General features: G+C 55.6%; 1 protein-coding gene across 3 annotated transcripts in view; it reads left to right on the top strand.

Moving 5' to 3' along the window:
* Positions 1–23,805, top strand: part of RAI1 (retinoic acid induced 1) — a 74,486-nt gene that overhangs the window by 32,592 nt on the left and 18,089 nt on the right. For all 3 annotated transcript variants that reach the window (XM_069029532.1, XM_069029533.1, XM_069029534.1), the window contains one exon: positions 2,641–2,721. The gene's annotated coding sequence lies outside the window, so the exon portion shown is untranslated. The remainder of the gene's footprint in view (positions 1–2,640; positions 2,722–23,805) is intronic.

The following is a 23,805-nucleotide window of genomic DNA, read 5'->3' as shown; positions in this document are numbered from 1 at the left end:
AGGGAAGCCTCTGACTTTGATCAGCAAGGTGAGCCCTGCTCTCATGGCAGGGAAGACGGAAGAGCTTTTTGATGCTGATCATGCTGTTTTGAGGTAGCTCAGGGTGAGATCTGCTCCAGGATGCTCTGGATCCAGATTTTATCAGGGGGATGGCAACTTACTTTTCCATCTGCACAACTGAGCAGCAGCATCCTCTATGAGCTTGGAGGTTTTAATGAGTAAAGTTAATTGGTGTTAGAGGTGGTGGTCTCCCACCCAGCCAGTGGTTGGGCTTAGATAGACATGACCGTGTCATGCAAACAGAGGTGATGTGGGTGTTGACACCTCAGAAGTGCTGACAAGTCATGAAATCAGCCTTTTTGAACCCGTAAATTGTAGGCGCAGAACTATAAATGTTCCAGAAAAATAACGGTGTTTAATAACCAAAGTGTTTGGTGGTGATTTAATTTGCATATGGGGCTCTCTGGGGCTTGTGGTTTCAACCTTTCTCCCCACGGTGAGGTCAGGGTTTGAGGAGAGCAGGGCTGAGGTCTTCCTGAAATCACAGGACTCCTGGAGGTGGGGATTTCAAACATATCAGAGCTGGGAAAGAACATGGACCAGATTGTTGAATTTATTGGATTGCAGTGTAAAAATAACAAATCCTTCAGTCTTCTCTCAGTCCCAGAGGAGAAGCTGGGGGTGACGTCCTTTGGGTCCATCCCACCTTGGCTTTACTAGGGTGGTAGTCACGGCTTGTGGTGCCAAACAGTGCCAGGCTCTTCCCTGTGAAGGGCAGGGCAGATTGGTGATTAGGGGGAATAGCACCAAGTCCCTGGAGAGCCATGAGGTCCCAGCTTGATTTACCATCCTGCAGAGGCATGTGTGAAGTTGGAGGTGGCTGGGAGCATGTTGTGGTGTATTACCTACAAACAGCCAGGCTGGGTCTGAGATGGGGATGGGGATAAGGATGAGGATGGGGAGGAAAAGGACAGGGGAGACGAGAACAAGCAGTCTGCTTTTGCAGGTGCTGTGTCCCCTTATGAGGTTTGGTCTGGTTTGCAGCTTGATGCCTCCTATCTCGAGTAATTAACAGGGAAAAGAGAGGGCCTGGTTATCCATCCTTCAAGAGCAAGGGGTTGAATTGAAAGGCAGCGCCTTGGAAGTGGATCAAATAGCTCTCCAGCCCCCCGCGTATGGCTCGGAAACTTGCTGCCGTGCTGCGTTATCAAGGTGAACAGCTTTAGTTCAATTAACGAGAGGCTCAGAGCGGAGTCGTGGGAGGAGGCAGGGCTGGGCGTTTGCGCCCTTCGGGCAGGAGCTGGGGCGCGGAGCTGCGCGGCAGCGATCCCGGCACCGCCGGCAGCAGGGCAGGGGTGCCCCGGTGTGCCAGGGCCACCACAGCTCTGCGTCCTTCGGCCAGGGGACCACCTCCCCCTCCTCACCTCTGCGGCGGGTTTTATTTACCCCTTGGAAAAACCAGTGTGTGTGGAAGGGTTGCTCTTTGTTACCACCTCCCTTTCCCCTCCTGCTCGTAATAAACCTCCCCAAAATCAATCGCTCCCGGCGATGAGCTGCCACCAGCTCACCGTGCACCTAAATCCCCGCAGATGATGGTGCTGGGAGCCCGCGCGCCTGGATTTTTCCTGCCGGTCGCTGCCTGGGCTGCAGCTGGCTCCGGCACGCAGAAAGCTGCAGGTGTGATTTGTTCATTTGCCTCCACCTCCCCCCCTCCCCGCGCTGCCTCCCTCCTGCTCTGCTTCCCTGCCGAGCCCACCTAGCTCATCCCACCCAGCTCATCGCGGCGGCCAGACCCGCATCCCACCCTGCGCCGACTCCGGCATCTCCCGGTGCAGTGCTGGCGGAGGGTTGGGATCGCTGGGGCTGGAGAGTGTGTGTGTGTGTGCGTGGAGGGGAGGGGGGGTTAATCTGATCCTACGAGGTTGGAAGAGGAAAAAAAATCAAAACTATAAAGAAGGCAGCAGCCTCCTCCTTTTCCCTCTCCCCCGCTCCAGAGGATTAAGCCTACAAAAAAAAAAAAAAAAAAAAAAAAAAAAAAAAAAAAGAGAGAAAAAAAAAATGTCTGCAGCTTTCTGTTGACCCTGCATGATGGCATTTTTGCGCTCTGTGTGCTGCCTCTGCTGATTGCTATTCCTGGCACAAACACACACACACGCGCACACACACACACACGCAGCCCCAGCACGGCTCACACGGGCACGGCGAGCCCACTCCAAAATACAAAAAAATCCCCCCCCCCCAAAAAAAACCAAAAAAACCCAACAAACCAAACCCCAAACCATCCCCAAACCCAACCCAAACCGGTGCCGCTCGGTGTCCCTGGCCACCCTGGTCTCTGTCGGGAGAGCTGCCAGCACCCGCTGCCGCTCGCCCTCTCCTCCACCCCACTTCTCACCTCGGTCCCCAGCTCCAGCGAGCACTTTCTGCCGGAGCCGCCCGCAGCCAGAGCCCTCCACCACTCCTACCGCTGGCATTACATTTTCAGGCTGGATGCTATAGGGCCGTTTCTAATTACCTTATATCCCCTAGTGGTCTATGAATAATGGTTAGTGAAGGAGCTCAGAAGGGCTGCTGAGAAGGGAAGAAAAAAAAAAAAAAAAAAAGGAGAATTGTGCTATTTCTCACATTTTTTTTTCTAAGGATCTAATCTGGCTACTGTGCTCTGGAAGAGGAGGAGAGCGAGCCAGCAGGAGAGAGAGGAGAGAGCAAGGACCATCGCAGGTATTGTTGCAAGCTACATCTTTGTGCTTTTTTTTCCTTTTTTTCCTTCTTTTTTTTTTTTTTTTTTTTTCCTGAAGCCGCAGCAGAATTGGAAGGGGGGGGGGGGGGGCTCGGGAGGGGGGGCGGGTGAGGGTGTGCGGACAGAGCTTTTTCCGGATTTATTTTTCTCTTGTGCAACTCGTGTGCTGCTGCGATTGAATGGATGCACGGCGCCGGCATCGCGGAGTTTGGGGAGGGAGGGGGGATTATACGTACGTGTGTCTGTGCTCTGTGTGTGTGTTGTGTGTGTGTCCTATTTGCAGCAGCAACGGAGGAGCCGGGGGGCGTGGGGGGGGGGGGTTGTTTTGCTTTTCTGGAAGTAATAAAGAAATTTGCAACCGGTCCAAAACCCCTCCTGACTTGCGGATTGATGGGTGTCTGAACAAAGATACAGCTGAGACTTGGAAATGTTTGTGTGTGGAAGGGATGGATTCGTTTTGCTTGTCCTGACTCCCTACTTTTTGCAAAGTTAAAATAATAATGGGCACGGGGCTGCGAAAGCCTCTGCAGAGGGAAGTCTTCCCGGGGAGGCTTATTTAATTGAGGAGTTATGGATGTGCATGGTTTTATACTTCCAAAAGTTGCGGCGGTGCCGCGGGCGGGCGCCTGGCTCTCCTTGCCGTTGTCTGCACGTGAGAACGCTGACTTGATGGATTTTCTTTCTTTTATTCGGTGGCTGGCGGGGCAGGAAAAAATGGATCTAGCAGATAACCCAAGGAATCGTGGGGTTTGCACATCTGGCTGCGCCTTTGGAAAGCCCCTCGGTGGGACTTTCACCTCCCGCTCCCTTTCTCCCACGGCAAATTTTGCCTCCAGATCCTCCGTTGACATTAATAAACAAACAAACCAGGGAATAACCGTGGAGCCCAGTGAGGGGGCTCGGAGTGCTGCCCGGGGGTGGGGGGAACCGTGTGCTTTTGTTTTAAATAACGAAACGGCGATGATTGAAAACATATGAATAGGATGCAATGCAGAGCGGGTGTGTTACGGGGCGGGGGGGGAAGAGCTGGAAAACTGCTTATACGACAGAAGCAGAGCTTGAATGAGTGTGGTGAGATGAAAGGCGAGGGGTCCGTCCCTCGCCCGGCTGCGAGGCTGCGAGGGGGGGCGATTCCCAAAGGCAGAGGAATGATCTCGGGCGGGGGGAAAGCTCACTGGGGTAAACGAAAAAAAAAAAAAAAAACAAAAAAACACAACAAACCTGAAGTATGTGATTATATCCCATCCAACTTTGCCGGTTGCGGCGTTAATAGAGCTAATTGTAGTCAAAAATAATAAAACCGGGGGGAAATACGCCTGCGTGTGGAGGGGGGAGATGTGTGGGGAGCAGAAGAAGGTCCCGAAACCCCACCGGCCCCCCAAAAGCGCCGCCGAGGTGGGGCATACCGAGGCGGTATCCAAACGTGGCCGGATTGTGTTTATTTGGGCGGAAATAAAGATGGAGCAACTGCCCTGGGGAAGGCTGTAATCCCCCAGGGAACGGCTCCGAAACCGCGCCGGTGCTGCCTTTCCCTGCCTGCCCTTCGCTGCCTGCCCTGCCTGGCCTTGCTTTTGTGTTTGTTTGCTTCCGAGGAGGGGGGAGAAGGGAGCTGGGGGGGGGGCGCGAAGGCGGGGAGAAGCCGTGAGGGCGGAGAGCCGATTTAAATTGGACTTAATGGATTCCCAGGGCAGCTCTTTTAGATGAAAGTCAAAATAAGAGCCAAAGTGAATCTCAGCAGACCTGTCTGTTGCATTAGAGATGCAGCCCTTCCTCTCCCTCCTCCCTTTATTCTTTAAAAGAGAGGGGGAAAAAAGTGTTATCCGTACGGAAGACGGCGTGGAGTTTCTCATTCCTATAATGCGAGCTCTAATTGAAGAACTTGCAGCCTCTTGGGAGAGTCTTTACTGATAGCTGCTTTTGTTATTCATGCCGCGCTCTGTTTTCTTGGGATTTTTTGGGGCGGCTGGTGCAAGTCTGGCTGTGCCGGGTGTGATGCTGTGTCCCCCCCAAGCTGGCTCTGTGGGCTGATGGCAGGTAGGACCTCCTGGTCCCCTCCTCAGGAGGTCACACCGGGCTCCCCCGGGTAGGTTGTGTTGTGCTGGAGGAGGAGATGAGCAGCTGAAACCCCCTGGGAGCTGTCGGGGTGAGATGCTGCAGTCTGGCTGCGGGTGGTTCTCATCCTCACAGGACCCCCTGGGATGGGGACGGATCCTGCCCAGCGTGGCACATGGGAATGGGTGCAAAGCAGGGCTTCTGCCTCCTGCTTGCATGCACTGCAATGACTTTGGGGTGCCTTGGGGTGCAGAGGTGCAGAGGGCACAGTGCAGTCCTGCTGTCACAGCTCTCCTGTCCCACGGGGGTCTGTGGTGTCACCTGGAGGGGACAGGTGTTGTGCCAAAGCTACATGGATCCTCTGCCCACCCAGGGTGAGGAGCAGGACACAGTCACAGTGCACAGGACTTGTGCTGGGCAGGAAAGGAGAGTTTCCCTCCTCTTCTGCCTTTTCTGTTGCTCAGGAATTCAGGATGGGGGGGCACAGGGAGACTGGCAGATGGGGCTCCCCCTTTCAGAGATCTCATCACCCCCACTTCCCCTCCCAGCCCCCGTGGGTGGCCAGAGGAGGTGGTGGCCATCCCCAAGCCTGTGTCCCCATGAGGTCCCATGGCGATGCTGCCCATGGCAGTGGGCTGGTTTGATGCAGCCAAAAGCTCCTGGGGGGCGGTCCCTGTTGTCCCTGTGTCCCTTTCCCAGCCTTGGGCACCCGTTTGAACTACACTTGAGCTCTACATGGATGAAAACAAGAGCCACAAGCCCCGGGGCTGCTCTCAGTGGCATTTGGTGGCTGTGGGGTGAATATGGCTGGGGAAGAGGATGTGCGAGCAGGATGGGGCTCTGCCAGCCCATCGGCTTAGCACGGAGGCACAGCAGTTAACCTGGACATCTGATCTCCCCGGGAATTGTGTATTGACCCTGACGGCGATGCATCAGGAGCGACAGACTCTCCATCATCGATCCCTCTCCTCCCATCACCAGGTGTCGACACTGACAGTCGTGGAGCCGGCTTTAATTTCAGGCCTCTGGCTCCAGCACGTAACACTTAGCCATGGTCCCAAGGTGCCGCCAGGCTTTGCAAACAAACACCTCCACGGGCAGGTAACCATCCCCATTTTGTGGCAGGGATGGTGCTTGCTGCGGGTGGCCAGCTGAGCTGGGGACAGAGCTGGCAGGGGACCATCTCAGGGCCATTGGGCAGGGTGACATCGTAGCCTTTGGTGGGGGATCCAGGGATGACCTGGAGTTCCTGCTTTGTCAGTCTTTGCTAGGAAAACCTTCTGATCTGGTCCCCTTGTTGCCATCACTGTTGAACAGCAGAGGATTTGCCCAAGCTGGGGTGTCCCAGTCCTTTTGCAGCCTCTTCTGGGTGACCTCATCTGGCCTGGATGTGTCTTGCCTTCCCCACCTCTAAAATGGCCACTGCCAAATGTGCTGGGTGGTCAGGTGTGTGTGCCACAGAGACCTGCTGGGGAGCGTGGTGGGTTTTTTGGGTGCCTGGATTTTGGGCAGGACGCAGGCACTGGTGGGGGCCGGCTGGCACATCGCCTCTCCTCCTTCCCAGCATCTTGAGATTTCCGAGACGCACACAGCCAAGCTGAGGCTGAAAAAGCTGCTTGTGGTTCAAGAGCATCTCCTCGACAGAGAAGAGAGGGAGGCTTTTCATTCCTCCCTTTCTTTTGGAGCTATCCAAGCTCCCCATACTGGTGCAGGGGCTCTTCCTGGTCCCCCTTGCAAGGGAATGTTAAAAGCCAGGGGCAGCGGATATCTTGACACCCCGTCAATCCGAGCCTTTTACAGCAGCAGTCTCTGAAGGCTGGCACTGCTGCACAGAAGAAAACAAGTGAGAAGACGGGGGGAGGTGAGAGCAAGCCTTTGCAGCCGACAATCGATAATTGTGGTGTCACTCACTGCCTTGGAAGTTCCCGCATCCCCACAGTCGCTGGCTGGGGGGAGAAGGGGAGGGTGAGAGCTGGGGTCTGCCCCGCCAGCGCCGGGCATGGGGCAGGGAGGGTGGCGGAGGGCGAGAGCCCGGCCCCGAGCAGGAGCCTCCCGCTGCATTACTCACCACTTGATGTAGCTTGAACCTTTCAACTCCCTCCCCTTGGGGATGGAGCGGGCTGGGCAGAAGGTGTTGACGGAAAACGCTCTCCTTTCTTAGCTTTGAGGGTTTTTATTCCCCTTTCCTTCTTTTTTTTTTTTCTTCCCCACCTCTCTCTATGTGCATTTTGGGCTTTAATAAACCCCCCAAAATACAAAAGAAACCCAAGAAACCCCCCAACCCAGCTCGCGCTCGTGTGTCTCTGTCTTAGCAAAAGCCGAGGCAAAAGATCAAGGAATTCTTCCTTTTGTGCAGCTTTCAAGACCAAAGATGTGCTGGTGAAAAGGGGAGGCTCAGAGTACCAGGCACACACAAGTGTTAAAGGAGAGGCTTCCCTTTTGTCTCCAAGGCAATCAGCCGGTGAAGGGATCCACAAATTAATTAAAAATTGCTCTGTCTTGATTGAGTTATTCCTGCTCGCATCCCACCTGCCTATCAAAAGACTGGGAATGGCAGGAGGAAATTCCTATTTCTTTCCCAAACAGCTCAGACACGTACCACGGTCTGTCTCGCTTGCCTTTTATCCCAGGCAGCAAAGGAAATAAAAAAAAGAAAGGGCTGGCGCGGTATCCAAAGAGATCTCTCCCGGAGGATGCGTCCCCTCTCCTGCGCTAACAAATGCTGCGGTATTTGGACGATTTAGAAGAAAAATGAGCAGATTTACGTGTCAGGCATGGGCCAAATTGTAGTTGTAACTCCATGAAGTTGATGGAGATCCATCGGAGATTAATTTGGCCCCAGGTCTGGCGCTTGCTCCGTGGGGAATAGGCTGGATCTCTGCCTTGGTCGAAACGAGGTATTCAAATGGGTTTGTTGTGGCTGTGCTATGCCCAAGTGGTAGAGCCGAGCAAAAATCCCAACTGGTTGTATCCCCGGTGCCAAAGCACCATAAATACACCTCGAGCTGTCAAGTCCTGCACAGTCTCTACCGCATTTACCACTGAGAACGCTTCAAGGGGGTAGATTTATCTGTAGGGGCTGTACACAAGTCTCCCTGTGTGCTTTGCTAAGAGGCTTGAACTCCGTCCCGGTGTCCTGATGGGGGAAGCCTTTCTCCCCTCCTGCTTATGGGATTTTCACCCAAACCGAGCCTGCGCCAGGGCTCAGCCTGAGCCCCAGAGAGCCCAGCCTTCCTTCACTGGGCTCAGGCTCTGGTTTGAGGGGGCATCATCAGTCAGTGCCTCCGAGCAGGATTCGAGGGGGTGGTTTGCTGCTTTGCAGTCAGACCTTGCTTCCTCCGCTTTATTGTCATCTCCGCTCTTAGTCACCGCTCGATGCCTCACCAGGGGACACTGCTCCTGCTGCATTTATGGCAGCCACTAAAATTGGCTGCTCCGGCGGGGAGGGACACTGAGCATCAGGGAGGCTCTGCCCATCTCCCTTATGGTCCTTAGTGGCGTGTGGGGAACGTAGGGGAGCTGCAGGGCAGGTCAGTCACCAAATGGGTCCCCTGTGCTGAGCTGAGGATGGACCTCCAGCTCTGCTGGGTCCCTCCAGCTGATGCGTGAGGGGATATGGGAGCAGTGCTGGAAAAGAATGGCAGCGGCCACGTTCTCAGGTGGAGATGGCCGGCGTGTAAATGAAAATCAGATGCTCGATAAAGTAGGAAAGCATAATTAAAAACGTTCACGGCTGCTGGCTCGCAAAGCGTGGGCACTCAGTGATCCAGCGAGGCACAGCCGTCCCCCCCTCCCCAAACCCCACAGCTCTCATCCCGCCTCGTCCTGTAATAGCGTGTCCTTCACATGCCTGTCGCTACATGATCTATAGAACAGGGCTGGCCTCTCATACCACTGCCTTCCACCAGGCCGGTGACTGGAATCTCCAGAGGAGACTCTAGTCCTATCATAGCATGTCCTTCACCGTGACTGCTGCTGCACAGAGACATGGCAGCACGGGGCTCTAATACCTTGTAATTCACTGTGACTGCTGTGGCAGGACCTGCACCGTGCTGTGCTGCCGCAGCCCTTCAGACCCCTTGGCTTTTGCATCTGCTCTTGGGCTTCAGAGCAAGGGCTGGGTGGGAGGGGACATATGGTGGTGGGACCTTGGAGATGTCCTGGGCTTGGAGCCTGGTCCCCGGCTCCCTGCGGGCGTGGGAAGGTGCTGAGTATCCCTGGGACACGATCCCATCCTGGCTCCTGGGTGGTTTAAAGGAGGGAGTGCTGGGGGCCAAGCCCTGCCTTGGCAGGGGAGAAATCCCTGTGAGTGTGCCAGGGTGAGAAATGGCCCTTGGATGCAAAGAAAGCATCCTTCCTCTGGGTGCTTTGGGCATCATAATAAATGTCAATATCTCCGTGCACACAAAGGAGAAGGGGACATTTGGCTACCGAGCGCGTTTGTTCCAGGAGCTGATTTACTTTGAAGACTTAAAGGGTTCTTTGATGCTTCCCTCTTCGCTGGTTAACCCTGTTCCTTTGCCAGTTAAATAGAAATGCAGCTGCCATCAATAAAGCCCTTCTGGAGGCTGTTCCATGGACATTGCCACACCGCTCCCAGTGCTGGGCTGGACGTTGCTCCCTCTTCCATTGATCTGGTTTAGCTCCTCCATGGGCAGAAGGCGGCTGCACCCCTGAGCTTTTGCTGCCCTGGTAAAGCAAGGATCCCTGTGAGGGGTGAGGGTTTTCCAGCCAAGCAATGGAGATCCCAATGCTCACAGCATCCCCTTGGAGCCGTGGGCCTCAGTGCTGTGGATGTGCATGGAACAGGGTGTGGGTGACCATGGCTCAGCCGGGAACCAGATTTGGGGTTGCTGCTTTGTGTTGCTGGGTTTTCTTTGAAGAGGAGGCATTGGAAAGCCTGGAAGCTGGAGCCTGTAAAAAGAGTGAGGATGTCTTGTCAGGGCTCCCAGGATGGGAGAAGAGCATGTTTGGTGGCGAGATAGATGAGGGAGCAGATTTTGGGAGCTAGTGCTTCCCTGCAGCATGATGCTCAGCTTGTTTTCCAAAAAACAGGATTTGGCATCTCCTGTTTTGCTTCCATACAAATCGTCAGCATTGTTGCTGCTTCTGCTCGGAGTGGGGAAGGAGGAATTTGGCCCAGTCGCTTTTTTTCCTCCCGCTTCCCCCAGCAGCCTAGGCTACAGATCTGCAAACAGCTGTAAGGATAGCAGAGATCATTAGCTGGCAGGATCAGATGAGATAGTTTCTTAAAAGGATTGTCTGATTTCTCTATTGATCAGCCTGATTTAAAAGGGGGAGTTGGGTCAGAGGGCATAAATTATCATTGAAGGAGGGGTGAAGGCCTCAAAGGCTGTGCTGCACTTAGCTGCAGTGCTGAGGAATGTATCTCCGGGCACGGACGTGCAGAGCTGAGCACCGTGGCTGCCGGCCAAGCTGGGTCTCCTCTACGCTGAACTGGGAACTGAGTCAAGGGAAGTGCATTTAAACTTGGGTAAAGAGCCTCTCTCTCTTCACCAAACTGGTTTCTGCAACCCCCACTGGTATGGCAGCAGTGGGTGTTTGGGGTCAGAGGGGGAAGGGGTGCAGCATGTGGCCCCGTGTGAGGTTTGGGGTGCGGCGATGGGTTGGGGCCACTGTGGGGTCCTGCTGGCTCTGAGCTCCCTCCCTCCCTGCCCGGAGAGAGGATGCTCTCACCCCGCCGAGACCTGCGACCTCTCTCTGGCTTTCCCCAGGCTCCCTGTGTGGTCTCCAGTGAGATTTTGAACCACGGGAGGTTTCTGCCTCCCTGACTGTAAAATGAAGCTAATCTGCAACCTGAGGTTGCTGCTTTCCCTGTTCTTGTGATCACTGCCCAGGACTTCTGCATCTCCTGCCACTGGAGTCACAGGACTTGCAGGCTTTGCAGTAGCCCCCCCAGCTCTGGATTATGGGAAGAGGAATGGGAAAACATCCAGGGAAAATAAGACACCATTCACATTGATGGCAGAGGGTCTGGTTTTGGGGACATGGCACATCTTCCCCACCAGCTTGCTCTGCTGCAGCGTGGATCCTTATTCATTTTTCCCTCATTCTCATCCATCCTCATGATGGAGGAGCCTTTTGTGCCCACGTCAGTGTCCCGTCTCTACCTTCTCCCGGGGTTTGCATCTCCCACAGCTCTCTGGGGCAGGACCGTGGGGATCTGCAGTGGGGTTGTGTCACTGTGACAGGGTTGTGTCACTCCAACAGGGCATGAGCTGGAGCCAGGACAGGCTGTCTCAACAGGGAAAGCTGCAGGAGCACTTTGAGGATGCCAGATCATCCTCTGATTGGGGTCTGTGCCCTTTCCAACCCTGATGGAGTTTGTTCCTCTTATTTCTGGCTGTGCTAAAATGAAACGGTGCAAGAAGTGTGATTTCTGGAGCTGTGGGCAGGTCTGAGGTGCCCCGGTGAGTGCTGGGTTGGGGCATCTGCCTGGAGTAGTGTCATGGGGGAGGCAGACACAGCCACACTGCTGGTGTCCCCAGGCTGGGGGGCTGAAAGTGGGCCCGTCTGCCCTTTCCCAGTGCTGTTCCACATGCCAGTGGTGCAGCCAAGGCTGCTGCCCACCCTGGTGCTGCCCATCCTCTTGCTCCTGCCCTCCTGCATGGAATCACTGATTCACAGAATCATGAAGGTTGGGAAACCCCTCTGAGACCATCAAGTCCAACCATTAACCCAACACTGCTAAGCCCACCACTAAACCATGTCCCCAAGTGCCACATCCCCACATTTTTTGAACACTTCCAGGATGGATGAACACTCCACCAATACCCTGGGCAGCCTGTTCTGATGCCTGACCACCCTTTTGGTGAAGACATTTTTCATAATATGCAACTTCAACTGCCCCTGGCTCAACTTGAGGCCATTTCCCCTTGTCCTATCACTTGTTACCTGGAGCAGAGCCCGACCCCCACCTAGCTGTACCCTTCTGTCAGGGAGTTTTGGAGAGTGAGAAGTTTCCCCTGAGCCTCCTTTTCTCCATGCTGAGCCCCCCCCCCCAGCTCACTCAGCCGCTCCTTGTGCTCCAGATCCTTCCCCAGCTCTGTTGCCTTTTTCTGGATGCACTCCAGCACTTCAGTGCCTTCCTTGGAGTGAGGGGAACATCCCCATATGCCCCATCCCTGTGCGTGGTGGCTGCTGGGGACAGCAGCATGGTGGTTCCCCATGACGTGTGGCTTGGAAGGAGATGAGCCAAGTCATTATCACGCAGCACTTCTGCCAGGTGGAGAGCAGGGGACCAGCATCCCAGCCCAGGGCATGGCTGGGAGCAGGCAGTGCCAGGCAGAGAGTTCAAAGGCTGAGCCACGGCAGCAGGGGCTCGCAGCAGCCCCACTCCCACTGAGGAAGAGAGCATCTCTTCCAAGCATCCGCCAGCACTGGCCTCCCGGCATGGCTGGGGGAGCAGCCACCAGCGTGCGGCAGCTGGGCCGGCATTATCCTGGAAATGTCATCCGAATGCCAGCCCGCCGGTGAGCGCCAGGACGTGGCAGGAGGCGGTGACTCGGCTTGCCGGCATTGGCTACCATTTTAGAGGAAGTGTGGAGCGGCGGGTAATTATTTCTCGTTCTTAATTGAAATTTCAGCCTCAGTGGTTCGCGAGAGCGGGCGGGAGCAGGAGCACAGGCGAGCGTGACACAAACGCAGGGCTCGTTGTGGGATGAGGGGGAGCACGAGTGAGCCAGGCCTGTGGGTGGCAAAGCATCTCCCAGCTCATGCAGGGTGCAGCACTCCTGGGAAGGAATTCCCATAGCCCACAGCATGGCCTGCTCACGGTTGCAAAATAAAACCAACCCCCCAGAACGCCAAGATTTTAATTTTTTTTAGCGGGGGAGGATGCTTTATTGTTTCTTTATTCCTGTATTTCTGTTTTGCTTCGGATGAAGGGCCAATTAACTGGAATTAGGCGCTGCAGCCTGGCACCCTGCGTCGGCTCAGAGCAATCAGGTGTAGCGCAGCATGGCTGATGAGAGCCAATCAAGATGTATAAATGAGGTGTTGACATTCAAACAGCAGGTACCCGCGCCGCCCGGCCGCAGCCGCGCCTGCGTGCTGCCGAGCCCGCGACACGGGGCCAGGCACGGAGAAGGGCCCGGCCCGGTGGGGCAGCCGGGTCTGCTTTGGCTCCGAAGTATTTTGTGTTAAGCATGATGGTGGGGATACACTGAGCTGCCCCTGCTGGGGGCGGTGGGTGGGAGGGTGGGTAGTGGACACCCCTGCCAGGGTCTGTTTACTGGCAGCCCCTGTGCCCAGTGCTGATGCATCCCATGGTCAAGGAGGTGCAGCAGCTGCCCAAGCACTTAGCGCTTCTCCAGGGTGGGGAGCCAAGAAAAATATTGTTCCTTTGGGGAAACTGAGGCACGGGGCAAGATGGTGGACAAGGTCCACAATGCTGGGGCCTGGTTTCACCCTCAAGGTTTTGTATTTCCGTTGCTGGGATCAGTTTTGCCTCCAAGTCCCTGGGGCTGAACAGCATCGGGACACATCCGTTCCGCCACTGCCTAGGGACCATGGATGGTGACCTTGGTGTGACCACCATGCTGGCAGGTGCAGGGCCAGCACCCTCCAGCAGTTTGTCACCCTCAGCTCTTGGGTTGCCATAGCTGCCACCGTGGGACACCCTGGGAGGTGGGGACCAGGGACACCAGTGGCGTGGCAGCACCACACAGGCCAGAGGAGCTCAGAGGCCATCCAGGGAGGAGAAAGCAGCTCCGTGGCGAACAACCTCATCAGCGTTTCCTGTCTCACGATGGAGAAATCGCATGTGGTGAGAGGCTCTAAAAATAGGCTCGGCAAACTTTTAACCACATTTGCAGATGTTAAAGGTAAAGCCAGAGCAGCTCCAGGGAAGAAAACATCCCTGGCCGTGCCTCCCTGGTGTTAACCCTCAGCTCCACTGGTGGCAGGGAGCCGGCTCTGAGGGCAGGAACCCCCGGATGGGCAGCGGGGCCGAGCCTCTGCCTCGTCGCGTCGCTCTCCTGCGCGTCCCCATTAAGCGTGTGGCGGGAGGACATTAGGAGCAGGAGCACGTACTGGCAGGCTCTGTCTAACAGCGCTGCCGCCTGACCCTGATTTGTAGCAGGGCTGAGCAGGGAGGTTTGCTGTAGTGTTACAGCTCTTCCTGTGGTAATAGCCAGCCGGGCAGCCCTCGCACAGCACTGCCAGTGGCACCGGGAGCCCGCAGTGGCACGGGGAACCCACGGCTGATGGGGTGGGAAGGAGATGCTGTAGCTGGGTCATGGCACATTTGCTTGCAAGAGAACTAAGGGGGCATGTGGGGACACGGTGTTGCTGCTGGAGTTGTGTCTCCCCATGGCAGCAGTGCTGGTGCCCAGCATGGTGGCAGGGACACAGCTGAATCTGCCTGTCCTTGTCCCCACCAGCCCAATGACCCCATGTCCAGTGGCTTGTCCCGCACGCTGCAGTGGGTGCATGCCAGTGGTGTTGCTGTCTCCTTGCCTCCTGCTCCTGTGTCACATCGCCAGGGCTGGAGTCATCTGGGGACAGTGGCCAGGGCTGCCACGTCCTCTCCCAGCTGAGGCATCAGCTCCCTGATGGTACCATGGGGATGTTGTTTCACTTCCCCCTATTTCTGCCATGCCAAGGGTGACAATCCATCAGGGGGTGCCAGCCCGCTGCCCACGGTGGCCACAGCAAGGTCCCTGTGTACCGTCCCTGTGGGGATCTCTGTGTGGGCAGGGATGCCCATGGGATGGCAATGGGATGCCATCCCATGGGACTTGCAGAGGCAAAACTGACCTGGTAATGGAATGGGATGGAAATAAAAAATCTGGAGGGTCGAGGTGAGCGCTAAGGCTGTGGTCCTTGTGGAGGGCTGGCAAGGGGCCTTCTGCCCACAAAAGATGGAAGAGGCAGCACCATCTGCCAGCATCACTCCGGGGTGCTGTGGTCCCTGGCCTGTGCCAGCCCCACAGTGCCAAGTGGGAGAGAGCAAGAATCTTTACCCTCACGAACATGGAAGGTTGCCTCGGACCATCTGAAAGATGAAAGAGACAGAGAGAGGGAACGATTAAAGGGAAGAAATCGAGATTCCTCACGTTACCTTAGCTGCCCGCTGCCTGATGCTGGCAACTCGCCGGCCCTCGGCACCTCTCGCACGCAGCTCAGTGCTGGGGCACGGGAGGGCACATGACTTTCTCCTCAGGAGGGAACTTCCCAAGAAGATTTTAATAGTTGCTGTTTGTGTGATGTCTGGGGGAATCCATTCCTTTCTGTCTGCCATTGCCTGGCTTCACCTTCTGCTGCTGGCAACTGCTGCGTCCTCACGGCTGCGTTTGGGGTGATGGTTTGGGTTGTTGTCAGCCTTCACCTGCAACCCTGGAGGGGAAAAACTGTCCCTCAGAGTTTCATTTAGCTAAAAAATCCAACCCAAATCCAACCTCAAGCAGGTGCAGGCTGCCACAGGGTGGAATGACCGGGATGCTGGGGAGCAGCACTGGTCCCCAAGAGTCTCCGCTGGCCACATCGGGATTGGTGTTTTGGCAAAAGGTATCACCTTGCCAGTAGGAATAATAGCCAGGAGGGGGAGGGGGCTGGGGCAGGCAGACAAGCAAATCCGTTTTATCAGACGCCGCATATTTTATGAAAGCACATTTCAGCTCTTCAGCCTTGGAAAGCTTTTCATACCCTTTAATTTTCTAATAAAAAGGAATTACGTTTGCTGAAAAGCCAGTAACAAGATTCACTGTCATTGTCTTTTGTACAGACCATAATTCCTGGCTCGGGCTCCTGCCTGCAGCCCCGTTGTGTGGTCCCAGGTGTGGGTCCAGAGTGCTGGCAGGGGGACCTGAGGGCCGTGGCTGTGCCGGCAGTGGGCAGGGGAGAGCTTTGCCAGCGGGAGCTTGTGGCAGGTGCCCAGGAATGACGAGGTCGGAGGTGAGCACCACGTTTGTCTGCATCCACAGTTATGCCTCTTGGTGCCCAACATAGATCCCTGAGAAAGCAGCATCTGGTTTTGAGGTGGTTCCTGTTGTCTGTGTGTGCCAGGTGGAACGGCCTTTGAACCAAAAATCAGTTTAATTGCCCGGTCATTGGCCTTATAACCATGAGCTTGAGAGTGGTGTGAAGTCCTGGTGACGCTGGTGGCTGGCAGACAGCTTTCCTGGTCTTTGATGTGACTGGGACAGGTTGTGGTTACACACGTGTCGGAGCAGTGGGGTGTCTTTGCTGGTGTCCCCCGGCTCTGCGCTGGCCCTACAGATCTGACTGGTGAAAACGTTCAGCTGGGCAGCTGGCGATTCCCGGTTATCCCCCGCCATCATGGGTATCCCTCCTGCAGGCTGCAGGATCTGGCATGCAAACAGCAGCTACCACACGTGTGATTTCAGCAAGCCCAGGGCACTTCCAAAATCCAACCAACCACAGGCTGTGACAGTGGGCAAAGCATGTCTGGGTGCCAGCTGGGGCCGGCACCAGGAGCCACCATCTCCTCCCAGCTCCCCGCAAACCCTGAGCACATCCTGGTGGTGTTTGCAGCATGGAAGCCCTTACAGGTTTACTCACACCCCACTTTCCTACAGGGGTGCATCCCCCTCTGAGTGCTGGAGCTGCAGCTCTGCCTGTGCCGTGCGGGCTCCCGGCCGGCTGCCACGTGGCGCCGGAGCCACGATGCCGCAGCCGCTGGCGCTCCGTCTCCTTCCGAGTTGCTCATTTGAAGTTTCAGCTTGCCGGCTGTTTTCATGCAGGTGGGATGCAAAACCAGCCCACAAACACCAATAAATATCTTCTATATCCTCCCCCCCCGCCTCCAATTCTCGTTTTCATTCTTACTTCCCAGCTGGTTTTGGGGGGGAAAATGGGTTTTCAAAGCTTTCCGTAAACGTGTGTAACAATAGGAAGCGTTGCCTTTTAGCCTGCGGCCGGCACAGTTTTAAATGAGGTCCCAGGTAGTCATGGTTACCTCTCCTCTTCAGTAAGAGATGACTTTTATTTCCTGCCTTTTGTATTTGCACATCTCAGATATACATTCTCCTAAACCATAATTGGTATTCACGGATAGACAGGAGCGCAGGAGCGAGCTGCCACAAGAGGGGAAGAGCCAGATGGACGCAGGGGGTGTCAAGGTCTCCAAGCCCCCAAACATCAGGAAATCTTAATTTCAAGTCATTTTTCCTCCCCTGGCAAGGGCGGGGAGGCAGACCTGTCTCTCCACAGCCTCAGGGCTTGTCCTGATCCCACCTCCCTCGCAGCATCCTGGTTAGTCTGGTTGCTGCGCCAGAATTTGGGATTCACCCTGTGGTCCTGCAAGCCTCTCTGGCATCCTGCATCCCTCCCAAGCATCCCTTGATTGTGCTGATTTGGGAGGGTGAAAGAGGGGCTGCCCTGTGCCCCTTGTCCCCAAGCAGAGTCCTGACCCCCCAGGTACTTGGGGGGCCAAGCCTGCACCCCTTGATTTTTGGAGGCCCGAAGGGGAAGCAGAGCTGTGGGGCTGTGCGCTCGCAGCGGGCACAGCCTGGGGAGCGGGCGCGGGAGGGAGACGCGCTCAGCAATGATTGATGAAAGATCATAGCCTCATTCCACAGGATCATTGCTCAGAGTGTGGGCAAAGCTGCCTGTCCCAAGGGGACCATCGCCTGGATGCATGCAAGCCTGCGATTCAGGGCAGAGGGGATGCAAAGCCACATATTTTATGCCTTTTTTTATTTTTTTTTTCTTTCTCTCTCTCTCTCTCTCTAAAGCACCAGGAAAACAAAAACCCAAGCTGTCTAATCAGAGACAAGCAGATTCCACCCACTTCCTTGGAAAACTTGCATTTGCTAGGAAATCATCTCGCTGCATTTACAGCAAGCAGAGTGCCCCAGCGGTAGCTCGTGCCTTTCTGGCAGGATGATAACCAGCGCTGAACAATTATTGCGCTGGAGCGGGAGCAGCAGACATATTGGCTTTTCTCAGCCAGCAGGAAAGAATTTGCAAAACTAAGCAGGCGACTGGAGCAGCTCGGATTTGCAGCGTTGGATGCGCGGTGCCGGGGATTCACAGCTCACCAGATTTGCTGGTGGCAGCATATCAGGGACTCACACACCGCATGCACCTGGGCTCCTATTTACATGATTTTTTTTTCTTCTTTTTTTTTTTCTTTGCAAGGGAAGGGCCTGTTTTTGCTGCCTGGGAAATTCCTCTGATTCCCAGCTCCCCCCATGGACGCTCAGCCCCCCAGGTGAGCGCTCGGGCAGTGCAGAGAAGTTGTTTGCTTTTGTATTTTTTCCCTTTTAATGAGAAAAATGTGTACTTGTCACAGAATCGTAGAATGGTTTGGATTGGAAGGGACTTAAAGTCCATCCACTTCCACACCCTGTCATGGGCAGGGACACCTTCCACTAGACCAGGTTGCTCCAAGCCCCATTCAACCTGGCCTTGGACACTTCCAGGGAGAGGGCATTCTCAGCTTCTCTGGCAACCTGTGCCAGGGCCTCGCCACCCTCACAGGAGGGTGTTCTTAAAAGAAATTCTGAAAAAATACTGTCAAAATTGTTGTCAAGGAGGTTGTCCTTAAAACCCGGTGCTGGGAAGAAAGGCAGCAGTTCCAGCAGGATCCTGCCCCATGCCAGCCTGGCTGCCCTTAGCATCATCAGAGGAGCAGGGTCTGTCCGGGGGTTCCCAGGGGAACCCTCTTGGGGCACAGCCACAAATCCCCAATCAAGGCAAAACTCCTTTGCTCAGTTGTAACTTCAGTCAGAGATGTAGGGGATTGCTGGAGCAACTCCCATCCCTCAGAGGTTTTTGGTTCTTCCACAGGTAAAACTCTCCCTGACTGCGGGTCCCAGATCTGCCCTTGGCTTCTCCATGGGCTGAGCTGAGCAGAGTGGAAGCAAAGAAATCCCTTCTCTTCAGGCTTGTGGGGTTGAGAACTGGATCTGTTCCCATTTCCCTCTGCCCACTCACAGCAATCCCTGTCTCTGCTGGAGCATTTCTGAACGGGATACTCCAATGTGGAAAAGTGGCATGGTGGGGTTTTGGTGTGGATTTGAACTGCATTCCCATTTTGGGTGCTATTTGGCAAGGACAGCGGGCAGAGCCTGGCCCAGGATACTCTTCCCAGCCCTGCTCGGGATGCAAACTGCGCATCAGTTGCACCAGCAGCTGATGGAGACTCCAGTATATTAGCAGCATTAATTAAGTTACAAAAATTATGCATGTTATCAGTTATGAGACGACCTTTCATAAACTCAGCTATTAAAGCAATAAAGCATAACCCGCTGGTCCTAACCAGTCTAATGGCTGGCTAAGAGCGTGGTTTTTCACATAATACTTTTAGCAGGTCATTAGCCGAGCAATAAGATAACGTGGAGAGCCAAAGTGATGTGCGGGAATGGCAGCGGAGGCAGAGACAGTGCTTGATGAGGGGACACAGGGCTGGGGGTCACCCATCCTCCCACACTGCTTGTACGGGTGGGCATGGCTCTGGTGGTGGCTGTGGTGGGTGATGGTGGAGTGGTGGCTGTGCCGGGGTGCTCCCAAGCCTGTGCCGTGCTGAAATCCCAGTGCCGTGGGGCAAACCCAGCCCTGGGGCAGGTGTGGGGCTGGTGTTGGTCCTTCCCAGCCCTGGTTTCACTGCCAGAGCCCACCCTGCAGAAGGGAGAAGAGGTGTTGTGATGTGGCCATCCCAACTGCAGTCCCAGTGGGCTGTAGGATGAGGATGGGGACCCTGACCTTCCATGAAGCCAGGGGTGGTATGGAGGGGCCTGGGCTCCCTCCGCCTCAGTGGTCTTGGTCTGTGGACAGTGCTGGTCTCAGCATATGGTTGGTGTTGGTCTCTCTGGGCTGAGACTCTGATTTGGGGGTATGCAGGTTGGTCCCCTCCCTGCCATGCCCGTGGGGACATGCCAGGCATCCAAGGCCACCCAGAAGAAGCCACCAAGCCCTGGTCCCCAGGTCCTGCTCCCTCCATGCACTGGTGCTGTTATTGAGCACATCCCAGCCAAGTGTGATACCCTCCCTACCCCTGGCTATGCCGTGAGACCTGGACATGCCAAGAGCTGCACCACAATCCAGCACCCCCGGCACCCCCAAAGCGCTTTTCCCGGTCCCCGCCAGCCGTTTCCAAGCACTGACCCTCTCCATAAACAAAGGAGAGGGAGAGGGAGGGTGGCTGGCATGTTAATATACTCTCCCCCCCTCTTTTCCTCCCTTCATCCCTCTGGGAAAGGCCTTTGCAGATATAAGCAAACCTTGATTAAAAGCTGCCTGACAGGCAACGGCAGCAGCAAGCAGCAGGCAAGGAAGCTCTCCAAGTCCAAAGGGAGCTGCTTCTGCTGCTGCCGCTGCTGCCTCCATTCTCAGATGTCCCTGATCCTTTAATCAATCACAGCCGCGGAAGAGAAGAGCAAACACCCGTGCCGGGGCAGAGGTATGTGCACGCATTCGTTCCAGCCGCAGCCGAGGCAGCAGGGCGGCCGCACGCCTTCGGCTGGAGGCACGGAGCCGTCCCCGCGCCTGGAGCTGCCCTTTCATCTCACGGAGACAAGCAGGGGCTGTGTCCCTGTTGGTGCCTCCGACAGCCCCAAGGATTCAGGCGTGGAGGATGGTACCCCACGGGGTGCAGGTAGCGGGAGGAGTGCGGGCAGCCTCTTGCCCTCTCCCCAGGTGCTCCAAGATGCATTCCCGGGTAGAGGATTCTCCCAGCTCCCATCCAGTGGGCTGTGCCACACCGGTACTGATGTGTCTGGCTTGCAGCGAGCGAGGAGAATGGGGTGTTTGCAGATGTTGGGGAGCTGTGGGAATGGAGGCTCCACAGGGAGCCAGCTTGGCTGTTGTGTCTAACACGGGGCTGGCCAAAACCCACCCGTCCTTTGATTGGCACCCCATGGCTGGGCACACGGAGTAGTGCCCGTGGCTCCTGGGGTGTCCCTGTCGGGGAGCAGAGCCCCATCCTGGGCTGCGTGGGGCAGACAAGGATCCGCTCCAGCCCCGGAGGGCCAGGCAGGGCCTCACACCAGCCGTGGCCATGCCCGGAACCACCAGCATGCAGAGAAACCGCCCACCCCCGGGATGATTTGTCACCAAGTCCTGTGTGTCACCGCGGGGCTCGCTCCTCGGAGTGGCTGGAGATTGGGGGCAGAGGGAAGGGAAAAACACGTCGCTTTAATAAAACCCAGCAAAAACCTCTCGTTCCTGACATGCTTCCCCAGCTCGTGTGTGGCAGCGGGAGCTCCGCCAGTGCGAGGCCGGCAGGGGCAGGCAGGGACCACGATTTTCCTGCTTATTTTTGCCGTTGCTTATTTTTAGCGCCGCGTCTTAATATATTGTGACAGTGCCCTGGGACGTAGCGCTCCTCCGGTCGCAGGAGAAGGTGTCTGGGGCAGAGCTGCTCGACGCCGCGAACGAGTTGCAGCCAATCTCCGGCACGCCGCCGGCTAACGAGGCACCCGCCGCTAACGGGGGTCCCCGGGGGAGTGGCGGGGATGAACCTGTGCATTGAATTTGTCGGGGCTCTGCAGGGAGGGACTTACTCTTGGGGGAGTCACGGGTTTTAATATGGTTTTTTTTGATTAGGCAGTTCTGGTAATGACGGGCTGGTCACTGGCAGAGCCGGTGCCAGGCAGGAGCGGTGCCTTTGTAGAGCGGGTGCCCGCACGGACAGGGACATGGATGGTTTGATGTTTCAGGGACCTTGTGCGTACTGGGGGACTCCAGTGCTGTGCTGACTTCGACCTCCCTCCTTGGAGCTGGTTTTTGGGAAGGGTTGAGTGGTTTCCATACCAAGGTGTCCCTCATGGTTGCCTTTCTGGACCTCCAAGTGGGTTTTGATGCAAAGCAGAGAGGCAGCTGGCAAAGGCACAGATCTTACTGGGATCAGGATGAGATCCCACCAAGGCAGGGGTTGCCAGCACTGGCTCAGCCGTGGGGGTAATTCTGGTGGGGATGCTGTGTCCGTGGGGAGATCTGGGTGCGGCGTGGTGCTGGGTTTGGCAGCAGGAGTCTGTGTGCATGGGCGCTGCCTGCCCCAAGCCCATTAGTAACAGATCTTTGTGGAATAACCCTCCTCATTAAGGCGAGCTACCCCATGTGTCAAAGCCACTTTATAAGGAAATTATACTCGGCTCCAGCCGGGATGTGCGTATGTAAATGGGGCGATGCACAGCCCTGATTGAGACATCATGGGGCAGCTCAGCCTGGGACCCCTGGGAATCTTCGATTCTGGGGGAAACAGGAGCTCCAGAGGGGCTGGAGAGTGCTGGTGGTGGGGGATGCACCTCAGCCACCTCCTGGGGTTTGGGAGCCCCTGTGTGCACCCAGAGCTTTGGCAGGAGCCATGGACCTGGTTAGGGCTGGAATGTCTCCAGGTGTTGGAGGCTCCAGCATCCCAGCTCCAGTCGCCACATCCTCCCAGCAGCATTGCAAAGTATCTCCTCTCTGCACTGTGTCACCTCTCTTGGTTTGGAGGAGCAGAGGGGAACTCCCCCTATTCCATCCCACCCCCCAATTTTGTCAAGATGGCACTGCATGCCCAGCACTGGTGGAGGAAGTGTGGACTCCTCTGCTCCTCATGTCATGACCTGAACCCCTACTGAGCTGGGATTAAATCCTCCTGACCACACATCCGAGGTGTTGGGATGCTCCATACACACATTTGGAATGTTGGGATGCTCCAGTGTTTGGGAGAAGCAGGAAGAATGTACCAGAGCTGAACCCATCACAGGGCTTTGCCCAAAGGACACCGTGAGACACCGAGGTTCTTCACACAGCACCTGTGCTCACTGCTCCTTTCCAGGAAGGAGTGGACACAGCACACACCAGCACCCTGGGATCCAGCTGGAGCATCCCCATATGCCGGGACATTGGCACCTCTTTGTGGAAACAGGGTGGCAGCTCGGCAGGGAAGTGAGACCCTTCTTTTTTTTGGCAGCGTGTTCCTAATCAGCAGGACCCGCGCACTCCGCCGCAGGCACGCCGCGCACTGCTATTTACGGAGCTACTTGAAATACACCTGCAAGAGGGGAGAGGAGAGAGGAGCGCCAGCAAGTAAATAACCCAGCAACCCGATGGAATGAAAACAGGGAGAAGAGATGCAGCAACTGAAGGCAGAAAAAAACCCCAAAATGAAGTGTGATGTGGAATTGAGGGGCTGCGTCCCAATTGTGCCGTGGTTTTCCACCAGGGTGCTTACTGGTGTTGGTGGTTGGTGGGGAGACCCCATCCCACTGTTGGCCATGGGGGTCTCAGTGCATCCCTGAAGGGGGCAGAGGGATGGATGGATGGATGGATGGATGGATGGATGGATGGATGGATGGATGGATGGATGGATGAAGCCCTTTGCCCACCTCCCCACTTGCTTTGTTTACCTCATGCTGCTGTTCAGCTCCTGCCTCCCCCCACCCTTTTCTGAAACATTATAAATCAAACAGCTTAAAATGTAAAGCATCAAAAATTCTAAAACCTTCATCTATTATTAACTGTGACAGTAAATTCCACCTCTGAATGTTTCACATAGCAACTGTTACCAGGACTCAGCATCCAAAGCTGATGTTCCAGCAACTTTCCATCACGGCGCCGCTGCTGTTCCAGTGATGCTGACACCGGCCTGGTGAGACTGGCTGCCACTCCCAACACTTTTCTATGGGGTTGGGATGCCAGCAGAGAAGCCGAGCTCAGATTTAGTGAATACAGCCCTGGATTGGAAAGGAACTTGGTGCCTGCATGTGCGAGCTGGTGGTGGGATCCCCCATCATGGTCCTACCTCTGTGTTCGTCATGCAACCCCCCCCAAACTTCATTACTTTGACCATTGTGTTATGAAGCACCATAAATAACAAGGATGGGAATGGAGTGGTTAAAATAAATGGATAGGGAGGGGTTTTTGCAGGGGTTGGTGTTTGCCTTTCTACCTCCGCTTTGTCCCAGTGCTGGATGTTGTTGTGGCCCCTGAGTGGTAACCCTCACCCTGGCATGGGCAGGGCGTCTCACTGCTCTGAGCATTGGGTTGTGGTGAGTTTGTGGTGTGCCAGGTGCTCACAGGGACCGGGAGCCAGGTGT

The sequence above is a fragment of the Aphelocoma coerulescens genome, chromosome 14 (genome assembly GCF_041296385.1).
Source record: "Aphelocoma coerulescens isolate FSJ_1873_10779 chromosome 14, UR_Acoe_1.0, whole genome shotgun sequence".
Classification (NCBI taxonomy): domain Eukaryota; kingdom Metazoa; phylum Chordata; class Aves; order Passeriformes; family Corvidae; genus Aphelocoma; species Aphelocoma coerulescens.
Note: the sequence above shows the minus strand (reverse complement) of the source record. Positions and strands in the feature narration are given on the sequence as shown.